A 15,547-nucleotide genomic window follows, 5' to 3' on the forward strand; every position below is an offset into this window, starting at 1 on the left:
AAGCTTTCATGCCCTCTCATGGAAACCACTATCCCAGCACTTCCACATGTTGACCAATCAGAAGTTTTCTAACCTTGTCATTCTGAGTTTTTATGGAGACTTCATTATATAATTGATGAGAGGATTGGGTATTGGTGATTAATTCAACCTCTAACTCCCTGCCTTGAGTACAGAATGTACAGGGATATCAAAAAAGGCAGTAATCAAGGGAAATAATATCTATTTTGAAAATCTGTGATAAAGTATCAAAATGTAAATCTTATGCTGTATACTAATAAATAATTATATATTATATTATTTATACCAAGCACAGCTCTTTGCTACAGAAAATGCTTAATAAATGTGTCAATAGAATCATTTGGGTTGCAATCAGCAAGGCAGAGTTACAACTAAACTTATACATATTTTATATATATTGCTATATATTATATATACTTATACATATATCCTCTGATACATTTGTATATATTTATATATATTATACTCTGATATATATGGTGGCACTAGTGGTAAAGAACCCACCTGATAATGCAGGAAACATAAAAGACATAGAGACATGGGTTCAATTCTGGATCAAAAAGATCCCCTGAAAGAGGGCAAGCAACCCACTCCAGTATTCTTGCCTAGAGATCCCATGGACAGAGGATCCTGATGGGCTACAGTCCATAGGGTCACAAAGTGTCAGACATGATTGAAGTAACTCAGTAGAGCACACATATGTGTGTTACATATATAGATATATTAGGAGAAATGGCTGAGGAAGGTAAAAGATTAAACCAGCAGCAAATGGCCGGTAAAATTTCCAGATTGCAAAACAGTTCTGACACTTATGAAAGGATATGAGAAATGAAGGAACGCTGGAAGGAAAAGCCTTGCCTCTGAGAAGGTAGGTCTCAATCAGCCGAGGGTGGGGCTTACCACAAAGACTTTTGTTAGAAGACACTTGGCAGGTGCAGTCAGCCTTATAATACCACTGTGCTCAGTCATCACCTGGGAGTTGCCAGGAAGAACATGACCTTGGATCTAAAGCTCAGATGACCCTGAAAAAATTCACAGCAGGAGACTGTCAGCTAAGTACACCCCCAGCAGCAGTTTCTCTCTTCAAGGGACATCTGAGTCACACAACACAATGACTACCATAAAGACTACCTAATAAAGTTAATAATAAAAAGGTGGGGGAAGGGGAGAAGTTGATTAGTATTAAGAGCTTTTAGTTCACATTTTTTTTCTACAATGAAAGATCTTTAAAAATGATCTACCAATTAAATGGCTATCACATGTATAACTGCATCATGAAAACATAACCTACTTGTATTAAAATTCTAGAGGAATCACACACACACAAAAAGAGTCTGTAGGGCTCTTGGTCTCTGGAAAAAAAAAAAAAGAGCCTGTAGGGCTTCCCTGGTGTCTCAGTTGTAAAGAATCCAATGCAGGGGACCCGGGTTCAATCCCTGGTCCAGGAAGATTCCACATGCAGCAGGACAATTAAGCCCATAGGCTGTGTGCCACAACTACTGAGCTAGTGCTCTAGAGCCCATAAGCCCATGTGGTGCAATTACTGAGGCCTCTGTGCTAGAGTTCATGCTCCACAAGAGAAACCACTGCAATGAGAAGCCTATGCACCCCAACTAGAAAGTCTATCCTAGTTACCACACTGCAGAAGGTATGCTAGCAGCAATGAAGCCCCAGCACAGCCATAAATAAATACAATGAATAAAGATACATTCTTTAAAACTAGGTTTTAGTGAAAATATATTGATACTACCTAAATTTTTAATCAAGGAGAGAAATATATCTGTACACAAGTGGTACAGATTTTATATTATTTTATAATTCTGTTATTGTTCAGTCACTCAGTCATGTCCGACTCTCTGTGAACCCATGGGCTGCAGTACCCCAGGCTTCCCTGTCCTTCACCATCTCTCAGAACTTGCTCAAACTCATGTCCATTGAGTCAGTGATGCCATCCAACCATTTTACCCTCTGTCGTCCCCTTCTCCTCCTGCCTTCAATCTTTCCCAGTATCAGGGGCTTTTCTAATGAGTTGGCTCTTCACACCAGGTGGCGAAAGTATTGGAGATTCAGCTTCAGCCTCAGTCCTTCCAATGAATATTTAGGATTGATTTCCTTTAGGATTGACTGATTGGATCTCCTTGCAGTCCAAGGGACTCAAGAGTCTTCTCCAACACCGTAGCTCAAAAGCATCAATTCTTCAGTGTTCAGCTTTTTTATATTGGTCCAATTCTTACAATACATTGAACCATGTATTGGTCCAATACATGGCTACTGGAAAAACCATAGCTTTGACTGGATGGACTTTGTCAGTAATGTCTCTGCTTTTTGATATGCTGTTTAGGTTTATCATAACTTTTCTTCAAAGAAGCAAGTGTCTTTTAATTTCGTGGCTGAAGTCACCATCTGCAGTGATTTTTGAGCCCCCAAAAATAAAGTCTGTTACTGTTTCCATTGTTTCCCCATCTATTTGCCATGAAGTGATGGGACCAGATGCCATGATCTTTGTTTGTTTGCTTATTCCATTTATTTTTATTAGTTGGAGGCTAATTACTTTACAATATTGTAGTGATTTTTGTCATACATTGACATGAATCAGCTGTGGATTTACATGTATTCCCCATCTTGCTCCCCCCTCCTCCTCCCTCTCTACCCAATCCCTCTGGGTCTTCCCAGTGCACCAGGCCTGAGCACTTGTCTCATGCATCCAACCTGGGCTGGTTATCTGTTTCACCATAGATAATATACATGTTTCGATGCTGTTCTCTCAAAACATCCCACCCTCGCCTTTTCCCACAGAGTCCTCTTTAACAAGTGGTGCTGGGAAAATTGGTCAATCACTTGTAAAAGAATGAAACTAGAACACTTTCTAACACCATACACAAAAATAAACTCAAAATGGATTAAAGATCTAAATATAAGACCAGAAACTATAAAACTAGAGGAGAACATAGGCAAAACACTCTCCGACATAAATCACAGCAGGATCCTCTATGACCCACCTCCCAGAATATTGGAAATAAAAGCAAAAACAAGCAAATGGGACCTAATGAAACTTAAAAGCTTTTGCACAACAATGGCCCATTTTTTGATTGGGTCATTAATTTTTCTGGAATTGAGCTGCAGGAGTTGCTTGTATGTTTTTGAGATTAATCCTTTGTCTGTTGCTTCATTTGCTATTATTTTCTCCCAATCTGAGGGCTGTCTTTTCACCTTACTTATAGTTTTCTTTGCTGTGCAAAAAAAGAAAAAGAATCTTTCTCACTGGAATCCATCTTGACTGAGTAATGCACACACCACTGGGAAGAACCTTGAGTCAAAATGATAGTTTTTAGAGAACCTAGAAACTAACACCATTACCACAAAACCTGAGACTGAGACTGAAAATGACATGACAGAACAGTTCCCCTGGGTCCCCTTACCCTCCTACTCACCACCTTGGTTCCCCTTTCTGATAAAGTCTCTTGCTTTGTCAGCACATGTGTCTCCTCAGATAATTCATTTCCAAATGTTAGACAAGAGCCCACTCTTGGGCTGTGGAAGAGGTCTCCCTTCCTTTAACTTAAGGATAAAATAAATCTTGGATGAAAAGAGAATGTTTTATGACTTTGTTTTTATAATACTTAAATGAAGGAAATTTTTCTAAGTATGATGCAAACTCAGGGAGTATAAAGAAAGTCTTGACTACATGAAATTTGAAACCTGTATACCATAAAAACATTTAAATATTTTTTTAAAAACTAGAAAAAATATATCATAAATTACATATCTGATAATAAGATCCTTAACATTTTTTTAAAACTCTTGTAAATCAGTATACCATTTAAAGAAAGTTATCTCGAAACAAAAGTGAAAAAACAGATATTGTTGATTGAATTGCAATGTAGGAAACAGTTTTGAATAAAACCAAAAGAGCACTCTAGGGAAAAGAAAGAGTCAAGGGCTTATAAAGGCAAAAGTCATGAGGCTGTACTCTAACATCAGAAGGAAAATATTTGTCCTTAACAGTTCAGTTCAGTTCAGTCGCTCAGTCATGTCTGACTCTTTGCGACCCCATGGACTGCAGCACGCCAGGCCTCCCTGTACATCACCAACTCCTAGAGTTTACCCAAACTCATGCCCATTGAGTCGGTGATGCCATTCAACCATCTCATCCTCTGTTGTCCCCTTCTCCTCCCACCTTCAATCTTTCCCATCAGTGTCTTTTCAAATGATTCAGCTCTTCACATCAGGTGGCAAAGTACTGGAATTTCAGCTTCAGCATCAGTCCTTTCAATGAATACTCAGAACTGATCTCCTTTAGGATGAATTGGTTGGATCTCCTTGCAGTCCAGGGGACTCTCAGATAGGCTGTCTCAAATTATTTAGGATAAGAGTCCTGTGGAGAACAAAGTCTGCTACTCCAAAATAAGCCTTTTAGCATATCAATTATTTTAAGCTGGTTGCTTTCTAAGAAACAGTAGAAAAGGAGATAACTTTGAAAATCAAGTAGGATTTACCCTTTTATAAGAAATAATTACATTTTTAAGGGTGATCACCATTTGTAAGAGGGTCTTCCTCACTGTACCAAGAAGAGGAGAATGACCAACACTCTAGAAATTCTTATCAATGGAGAAGGCACTGACTTAAATCTGCATAATAACCTTACTTTTGTTTATTGAGCTTTTTCTGGTCATGTCCTGTAACTGACTCTCTCCAGTCAGAATAACCTAGAAGGGTAGAAGAAATTGTCTTCCTCCTCAATAAATAGATAGACTACTATGAGTTATTTTAGGGTAAGGGTCTTGTGGACTTACAAAAAAAAAAAAAAATCACAACCTAAAAGTTGAGAATTATGTTTTAATCAGTGGGAATATTTTAAGACTTCAAGCCCAGGAGATAGCATCTCAAGTAAACCTGAGAGAAACTACTCTGAGGGGAGGGGAAGAGCCAAGTTTTACAGAAGTTTTGTAACAAAGTGGAAGTAGTTTGAACATCAAAAGATTATTGTTGATCAAAGAAGAACAGGTATTCCAAGTTAAGGAATTTAATGCTTTTCTATGTATGAGAAGATGCCAAAGTCTGGGCTCATTGAAATCATTCCTTGGATATGCACCTCAGCTATTTAGGGCCAGTTTCCTCTGAACTTCTTCAAGGCTCACAAGAAGTGGCTGCAGTCTGATGACTGCTAGATGGGAGGTATTCCTTCCTTCTTGAGTTTCCTCAGGGCTCACCAGCTCACCATCCATGGTAGGTACACTTGCTGATAACTGTCACATCCTTGTTTACTGATATGATAAGATATATCCAATTTCTCAGTCTGATAAGTATTTTTGTTTTTGGAACATTGGGCATGTTCTGGCTGCACCATGCATCATGTGAGATTTTAGTTTTCTAACCTGTACCCCCTGCATTGGAAGCATGGAGTCTTAACCACTGGATCACCGGGGAAGTCCTGAGATGAGATGTGTACGTCACACATCCTCAATAGACTCCTAGTTTCATTTTAGAGGGTTCTCTTGGCAACAACAACTCCACTTTGATTTTCCAATGCAAATGGCTATAAAGGTCAATATGCAAACAATCTCACAAATAATTTTAAAGTGCATATTTAAAACACTATATATGCAACAACATGGATGGTCCTCTAGGTTGTCAGACTAAAGTGATGTAAGTCAGATTGAGAAAGACAAACACCATATGATATCACTTACATGTGGAATCTAAAATATGATACAAATGAACTTACCTATGAAACAAACACACATTCAGAGAACAAATTTGAGGTTGCCAAGAGGGAAGAGGGGTGAGTAAAGAGTGGATTGAGAGAATGGGGCTAGCAAACTATAATACATAGCACAGAAAACTGTTCCCAATGCCCTGTGATAAACCATAATGGAAAAGAATATAAAAAAGAATGTATATATAGATATATATAACTGAATCACTTTGCTGTACAGAAGAAATTAACAAAACATTGTAAATCAACCATTCTTGAATAAAAGAATTTTTTTAAAAGTATAATATTTTTCTTATGAAATAAAAAGCCTGAAAGAATGATGATGCCAATGACTGATGAGGATGAAATAAAAGTAAATTAGAGGGGTGGTCCCAAGATGGCAGAGGAATTGGATGGGGAGACCACTTTCTCCCCCACAAATTCATCAAAAGATCATTTGAGTGTTGAGCAACTTCCACAGAACAACTTCTGAACACTGGCAGAGGACATCAGGCACCCAGAAAGACAGCCAAATCTCTTCAAAAGGAGGTAGGACAAAATATAAAAGAAGAAAACAGAGACAAAAGATTTAGGGATGGAGACCCATCCTGGGGAGGGAGTGGTGAAGGAGAAGTTTCTGCACAATAGGAAAATCTCTTACAGGTGTGTCTGTGGGGGAGTTTTTGAATCTCAGAGGGCAACATAACCGAGAGGAAAATTAAAAAAAAAAAAAAAAAAACCCGCAGAATATGTGCCTAACCGTGACTACCAGCTCAGACGCTTGCTCCCACCAGCAGCGGGTGGGGGCTCGGCAGGGAGGTGTGGGCTGCATCATTGGTCCTTAGGGTAAGGATCAGGCTTGAATGCCCTGAGGATAATCTGAGCGAACTAATGTGACATAGCAACCCAAACTGTGGGATCACCAGAGAGACCAAAAAAAAGGCCCTTTCCCACAAAAGACTCTAATGCTCTAATGCCACACAGTGACTCATGGTACACTCACAGAACAAAGGATTGTAACAAATAACAAAGGAGAGCAAGCCAGCTGCTGTTTAGGGACCTCCCACCCCAGAGGCAGAGAGGCAGGTGTCTGACAGCAAAAGCCAGAAAGCAAGGGGCTGCTGCAATCTCAGCCATGGAGAGCTCATCATCCAATAAACTGTGAGCAGGCTGCCAGTTGCTAACCATGTCCTCCTGGGATCTTGGACAGTTCACATCTGCCAGGAGTGTCACAGCCTGAGATTAACTCCCCAGAAAACACACACAGCATACATGGGACTGTGCCCTTGTGGCACACCTGGGAAACGAAGCAGCTGGAACAGGGGAGGTGCATAAAATTCACGGCCCACCTAGGACAGTGATCTCGCCAAGCGCTTAGTTGGGAGAGTGGGTTGGACCTGGGAATAGAACAAGACGCACAGCCCATCCGGGTCTGTGCCCCTGTGGAGCACCCAAGAACCTGAGCAGCTTAGACCTGGGAAAGGCAGATAACAGAGGGCCCACTTGCGACTGTCCCCTTGCAGAGCACCCTGGAGCCTGAGCAGTGTGGTCCTGGGAAATGCACTCTGCCCGGGCTGTGGCAAACCCAGTTTGGTTCATCCTGTAAGATGGTTCATCCAGTAAGACTCCCCATACATGCCAGCAGTATTTGTTTGCAGTGTCCCTCCCTCTCCACAGCACAGCTGAACAAGTGTGCCTAAATAAGTGACCGCCTTTGCCCCCTTGTATCAGGGCAGAAATTAGACACTGAAGAGACTTACAAACAGAGGAAGTCAAAATAAACAAAAAAGGGGGAGCTGCTCTGGAAGTGACAGGTGCAACTATTAAAAACCTGCAATTATTGCTGAGATTGTGCATTTGAAGGACAACTACAGACTTTGAGAACAAGTACAAGCCAGAACAAAGGACTATCTGACACTGAACTGACTTTACACTGCCTACAACAGCTCCAGATAAACTCCCAGATATATTTTTACTATTAACACTTTTTAATTAAAAAAAAAATCAGTTCTCTGTTACACATTTAACTTTCATTTTTATAGCCTAGTATTACATTTCAACAAAAACCCTATTTTAAAAAAAACAAATTACATATTTTTTTAAATTTTTGTGATCAATTTTGATTTCTATGTTTTATATTATAATTTTGAGAATCCAACCTCTGTTCTAGGTTTTTAATCTTTGCTTTTTGATATTTGTTATCAATTTTGTACCTTTATGAATCTAATCTTCAGTATCCTTTCTCACTTAGAGATTTGATTACTGGTTTAATTTCACTCTCACCTTTTGACTCTCCCTTTTCTGTTCCTGGCCACCTCTATCTCCATCCTCCCTGTTCTCTTCTTTATATAACTTGTGAATCTATCTGGGTGTCCCTGGCTGTGGAGAGCTGTTTCAACATTAACCTAGGGGTTTTGTCTTCTATGCTGTATGAATGGAAAAGTTGTGAGTCTATTGTAGAGAAGGATCAAAACCTAAAGGCAGGAGGCTTAACTCCAGAAGTTTAGAACATCAGAGAACTCCAGGCTCCAGGGGATATTTATAGACAAGAACTCACCCAAGGTCTCCATACCTACACTGAGACCAAGCTCCACACAACAGCCAAGAGTTCCAGTGCAAGACACACCACACAAATTCTCCAGCAGCAGAAACATAATCCTGAACATTAAAAGATGGGCAGCCCAAAGCCATGTCAAACCCAAAGACTCCACAAAACACCACTGAAGACTTCATTGCACTCCTGAGAAAAGAGATCAAGCAACACCCACCAGAACCCAGACACAAGTTCCCCCAACCAGGAAATCCTGACAAGCCACTATTCCAACCCCATCCACAAAGCGTAGATTTCACAATTAAGAAGAACCACAAATTTCCAGTCTGCAGAAAGGGCACACCAAACACAAGAATCTAAGCAAAATGAAAAGGCAAATAAATATTTAGCAGGTGAAGAAACTTAATAGAATCAAACCAAACAAAAGAGGAGGAGATAGAGAGTCTACCTGAAAAAGAATTCAAAATAATGATAGTAAAGGTGATACAAAATCTTGAAAACAAAATGGAGTTATAGAAAAATAGACTAGAGACAAAGATAGAGAAATATAAGAAATAAAAAGTCAATCAATGAACAAAGCAATAACTTATATTCAGTCTGGAGGGGACCAGAGGATAACTGAGAACCAGAGAATAACCAGTAGAATAACTGACGCAGAAGAGAGGATAAGTGAGGCGGAAGGTAGGATGGTGGAAATAAATGAAGTAGAGAGGAAAAAAGAAAAAGAATTAAAAGAAATGAGGACAGCATCAGAGACCTATGTGACGATGTTAAATGCCCCAATATTTGAATCATAGGTGTTCCAGAAGAAGAATACCAAAAAAGGGGGCATGAGAAAATACTTGAGATAATAGTAAAAAACTTCCCTAAAGTAGGGAAGGAAATAACCACCCAAGTTCAAGAAACCCAGAGAGTTCCAAACAGGATAAATCCAAGGTGAAACACCCCAAGAGATATATAATTAAACTAAAAAAAATTAAACTCAAAGAGTAAATGTAAATAATTAAAATAAACAAATTACTATTATTTTTTTAAACAGCAAGGGAAAAACAACAAATAACACACAAGGAGATTTTCATAAGGATAACAGCTGATTTTTCGATAGCTAAAATCAATGAACATACTTAAAAGTCATGAAAGAGAAAAAGATGCCATGACAAAGAAAACTACAGGCCAATATCACTGATGAATATAGATGCAAAAATCCTCAACAAAATTCTAGCAAACAGAAACTAACAACATACTAAAAGAGATCATGTATCATGACCAAGTGGACTTCATTCCAGGGATGCAAGGATTTTTCAGTATAGCTAATCAATTAATGTGATGCACCATAATAAATTGAAATATAAAAACTATATGATTATCTCAACAGATGCAGAGAAAACCTTTGACAAAGTTCAATATCCATTTATGATAAACACTCTCCAGAAAGCAGGCATATACTCAATATACCTCAACATAGTAAAAGCCATATATGACAAACCCATGGCAAATGTTATCTTCAAAGGCAAAAAACTGAAAGCATTTTCTCTAAAATCAGGAACAAGGAAAGGGTGCCCACTCTCACCACTACTAGTCAACATTGTTTTGGAAGTCCTAGCCATAGCCATCAGAGAAGAGAAAGAAATGAGAGGAATCCAGATTGAAAAAGAAGACTCAAAACTCTCATGGTTTGCAGATGGCATAATCCTCTGCATAGAAAACCCCACAGACACTGCCAGAAAATGATTAGAGCTAATCAATGAATATAGTTAATTTTCAGGATATAAAATTAATACACAGAAATCCCTTACATCCTATACATTTACAATGAAAAAAAAAAAAAAAAAAACAGAAAGAGAAATTAAGTAAACAATCACATTCACCAGTGCAACGAAAAGAATAAAATACCTAGGAATAAATTTACCTAAAGAAACAAAATATCTATATCTAGAAAATTATAAAACACTGATGAAAGAAATCAAAGATGACACGAATAAATGAAGAAATATATTATGCTCTTGGATTGAAAGAATCAATATAATGAAAATGAATATTCTACTCAAAGCAATTGATAGATTCAGCAATAATCATAAAAGACACTTTTTCACAGAACTAGAATAAATAATTTCACAGTTTGTATGGAAACAAAAATTACTTTGAAGAGCCAAAGTAATCATGAGAAAGAAGAATGGAACTGCAGGAATCAACCTGCTAGAATTCAGACTATACTACAAAACTACAGTCATCAAGAGAGTATGATACTGGCACAACGACAGAAATATAGATCAGTGGAACAAAATAGAAAACCCAAAGATAAATCCATGCACCTATGGACACCTTACCTTTGACAAAGGAGGCAAAAATATAAAATGGAGAAAAGACAATCTTTTTAACAAGTGGTGCTAGGAAAACTGGTCAGCCAATGCAAAAGAATGAAACTAGAACACTTTCTAACTTCATATACAAAAAATAAACTCAAAATGGATTAAAGATCTAAATGTAAGACCAGAAGCTATAAAACTACTAGAGAAAAATATAGAACACTCTCTGACATAAATCACAGCAAGATCCTCTTAGGCCCACCACCCAGAGTAATGGAAATAAAAAGAAAAATAAAGAAATGGGACCTAATTAAACTTAAAACCCTTTGCACAAGGAAAGAATCTATAAGCAAGGTGAAAAGGCAGCCTTCAGAATGGGAGAAACTAAAAGCAAACAAAGCAACTGATAAAGAACTAATCTCTAAAATATATAAGCAATTCATGTAACTCAATACAAGATGAAAAAACAACCCAATCAAAAAGTGGGCCAAAGAACTAAACAGACATTTCTCCAAAGAAGACATAGAGATGGTTAATAAACACAGGAAAAGATGCTCAACATTAGTCATTATTAGAGAAATGTGAACCAAAACCACAATGAGGTACCATCTCACATTGGTTAGAATGGTTGCCATCAAAAAGTCTCCAAAAATTAAGTGCTAGAAAGGGTGTGGAGAAAAGGGAAAGCTCTTGCACTGTTCGAGGAAATGCAAACTAGTACAGCAACTATGGAGAACAGTGTGGAGATTCCTTACAAAACCGGGAGTAGAACTTGCATGCTGCTGCTGCTAAGTCGCTTCAGTCGTGTCCGATTCTGTATGACCCCATAGATGGAAGGCCACCAGGCTCCCCCGTCCCTGGGATTCTCCAGGCAAGAACACTGGAGTGGATTGTCATGTCCTCCAATGCTTGAAAGTGAAAAGCCAAAGTGAAGTTGCTCAGTCATGTCCGACTCTGCGATCCCATGAACTGCAGCCTATCAGACTCCTCTGTCATGGGATTTTCCAGGCAAGAGTACTGGAGTGGGTTGCTATTGCCTTCTCCATATGCTTGCATGTGACCCAGCAACCCCACTGCTGGGAATACACATCAAGGAAACCAGAACTGAAAGACACATGTACCCCAATGTTCATTGCAGCACTGTTTGCAATAGCTAAGACATGGAATCAAACTAGATGTTCATCAGCAGATGGATGGATAAGAAAGTTGTGGTACACATACACAATGGGATATTACTCAGGTATAAAAAATGTATTTGAGTAAGTTCTAATGAGGTGGATGGAACTGAAGCAAATGTACGGTATTTTGAACATTCTTTGGCATTGCCTTGAAATGGCAACCCACTCCAGTATTCTTACCTGGAAAGTTCCATGAATGGAGGAGCCTGTTAGGCTATAGTCCCTGGGGTCACAAAGAGTTGGACACGACTGAGTGACTTCACTAGAATGAAAACTGACCTTTTCCAGTCCTGTGGCCACTGCCGAGTTTTCCAAATTTGCTGGCATATTGAGTTCAGCACTTTCACAGCATCATCTTCTAGGATTTGAAATAGCTCAACTGTAGTTCCATTACCTCCATTATCTTTGTTCGTGGTGATTTCCTAAGGCCCACTTGATTTTGCATTCCAGGATATCTGGCTCTAGGTGAGTGATCACACCATCATGGTTATCTGGGTCATGAAGATCTTTTTTGTATAGTTCTTCTGTGTATTCTTGCCACTACTTCTTAATATCTTCTGCTTTTGTTAGGTCCATATCATTTTTGTCCTTTATTGTGCTCATCTTTGCATGAAATGTTCCCTTGGTATCTCTAATGTTCTTAAAGGGATCTCTAGTCTTTCCCATTCTATTGTTTTCCTCTATTTCTTTGCATTTATGGCTGAGGAAGGCTTTCTTATCTCTCCTGGCTATTCTTTGCAACTATGCATTCAAATGGGTATATCTTTCCTTTTCTCCTTTGCCTTTAGATTCTCTTCTTTTCTCAGCTATTTGTAAGCTCTCCTCAGACAAGCATTTTGCCTTTTTGCATTTCTTTTTCTTGGTGATGGTCTTGACCTCTGCCTCCTGTACAATGCCATGAACCTCTGTTCATAGTTCTTCAGGCACTCTATCACATCTAATCCCTTGAATCTATTTGTCACTTCCACTGTATAATCATAAGGGATTTGATTTAGGTCATACCTGAATGGTCTAGTGGTTTTCCCTACTTTCTTCAATTTAAGTCTGAATTTGACAATAAGGAGTTCATTCCATTCTCAAGTGGACCATATGCTGAAGGAAGTTACCATTATCTTCATTACCTCCACCATAGTTTGGCCTCAGGTCAAGTAACAGGAAGGAACACAGCACTGCCCATCAAGAGAAATTTGGATTAAAGATTTACTGAACATGGCCCTGCACATCAGAACAAGATCCAGTTTCCCTCTCAGTCTCTCCCATTAGGAAGTTTCCATAAGCCTTTTGTTCTTATCCATCAGAGGGTAGACAGAATGAGAACCACAATCACAGAAAACTAACTAAACTGATCACATGGACCAAAGCCTTGTTTAGCTCAATTGTGCTGTCAAGTCCTTCTATTTAAAGACAAGTTATTATTCATATTGAGAACATTAATGTGATGGATTGCATCTGCTTGGCTATATAAAAGAATGAGATTTTTAAATGTATTTGTAATCTCTAAGCACATTGCTTATGATTTGCATCACATTCTGGGTTAATATTTTATTCAGTAATAAAATGTTTTTATTTTCTTTCCTTTATTCCTTACTACTTTTGTGGAGAGTATTTCTGGATTTGGGGAAATTTTTATTTTTAATTATATTTCCCCAACACATGGAAGATAAATAATATAATAATACAAACATTATTGTGCAAAGGAGTCCTAGATCTCCTACTGCTTTCAAACTTTGCCCCTTCAGATATACCGGGAATAATAAACAGTCCTAATGCTGAGTCATGCTCTTTTAATAGCTTCCTTAGCCAATGAAGAGACTAAAAGCTTGAAACTACTCCCTAAGCACTTAGAGATATTGAAGACAGTGATTTTATTGTTTTAATTTAACATTCGGTTAAATGTTTCTCTCCTATTAGATTATCAAGTAAGGTATCCCAGATACATTTTTTCACAATAAATCAAATTAATTAATTAAACTGGATGATTTTAAAAGATTATACTAAAATCTGATATACTAATACTAAAAATTATACTGAAAGACTTATACTAAAATCACCCACTGTAATTTATTTATTTATTTAATGTATTATGAAAAAATGTATCTGGGATACCTTGGTTGATAATATAATATTCCTGGTAGATCTGAAGGGGCACATTAGGTCTTACCTGGTGGCTCAGGTGGTAAAAGCTCCGCCTGCAGTTTGGGAGATCTGAGTTCGATCCCTGGGTCAGGAAAATTCCTTGGAGAGGGAAATGGCAACCCACTCCAGTACTCTTGCCTGGAAAATCCCATGGACGGAGGAGCCTGGTAGGATACAGTCCATGGAGTTACAAAGAGTCGGACACGACTGAGCAACTTCACTTTATACATTAAATATAAATTCACACTCATGTGTATTGATATATGTTCAGGGTCACATATATTTATATTATCATAAACTTTTTTCATTTTTGAAAGATTGTAAATCAAATATTTAATTGGAATGGTGAAGACCAGGGGAAAAAATTTACAAAATTTTGTCACAGTATTTGTTGCAGCCTCCATTTCTACACTTTATCAAAAACAGTGCTTGTTCATTGATATTTCTGAATTATTAGGGAAGAGATGGTGAGGAATCAGTAGGTTTTAGTCTCACTATGGAATCTGAACTCCAGGAATAAGACTTCAATTAGCAAAAAAGACTAAGATCAAAGCAGAATCACAATCCAAGGTACAGGAGCTTTCAGGAACAGAAGGAATAAGCCAGGAACTGAGTCATTAGACTACAATGAACTAAACAAGATCTCTGAGTTACTAGCCTTAAAATCAAGTAATTTTCTGCCTAACATGCAGACAGGTTCCAGAATTGAGAACAAAGATGTACTATATAGGGTGAACAAATAAGCACAGCTGTGAAGTTTCAAAGAAGAAGTAAGAAATAAGGCATGAAAATAATAAATCAAGAGGTGCATATAAAAAACCTGTAAAACAAGTTTAATCACAGACATATCATGAAAACTCATAATCCAATATTTTGGACACATGTGAACTTTAGGAATCAAATGACTTAAATCACTGCACTCAGGAATTTGTTTTTTGTTAAAATTAGTATATTTTTAGTCAGTTATGCTTAAAACTTTAGAGTTCTTTTTAATTTTCTTATTAATGAAAGTACTCTCTTCAGGCCCCAGCGAGATTTGAACTCGTGACCCCTGGTTTACAAGACCAGTGCTCTAACCCCTGAGCTATGGAGCCAAAGCGCCTTTTTAATTTTCTTATGTCTCATATGCTGATAACCACTAAATCCTTCTGTTTTCTTGGAGATAAGGGGATCAGCATGGCTAACAACTGGGGATCAACAAGAGACAGAGAAGAGGACACGTCTCACAGACATTAGTTCTCTACTATTGCTTTTCTTCTTTTCTGAAGGAATTAAGCATATTTGGTTGAATCTCTTTTGTCTACCTACATTTCAAACACTTTCCCTCTGCCCATTGTTCTCCTCCTGTTTCAAAGTTTTGATTTGTATTTTTCCTTCTCCTTTGCACTCTTCATTTATGGTTTGATGACTTTTTGTGGTGGTATGTTTTGTTTCCTTTATCTTAATCTTCTTCAGATTTATCCTTTGTGGTTACCATGAAGCACACATAAAATATCTAATAATATCCTAGTTTAAACTGATAATTAACTTTAATAGCATACAGAAACTCTACATTTCTGCCTCTCACATTTTAGGTTATTGACATTATTTATATCTTTCTATATTGTGTATCCAATAAAAAATTATTGAATATAATATTATTTTTAATTCATTTATTTCTTTA

At 37.8% G+C, this 15,547-nt stretch overlaps 1 non-coding gene across 1 annotated transcript; it reads right to left on the reverse strand.

Annotated features, from left to right (window-relative positions):
* Window positions 1-14,905: 14,905 nt before the first annotated feature.
* TRNAT-UGU (transfer RNA threonine (anticodon UGU)) lies at window positions 14,906-14,978 on the reverse strand. The gene has a single exon. It is a non-coding gene; the product is annotated as a tRNA-Thr (tRNA).
* Window positions 14,979-15,547: the final 569 nt, after the last annotated feature.

The sequence above is a fragment of the Muntiacus reevesi genome, chromosome 1, assembly GCF_963930625.1.
Source record: "Muntiacus reevesi chromosome 1, mMunRee1.1, whole genome shotgun sequence".
NCBI lineage: Eukaryota > Metazoa > Chordata > Mammalia > Artiodactyla > Cervidae > Muntiacus > Muntiacus reevesi.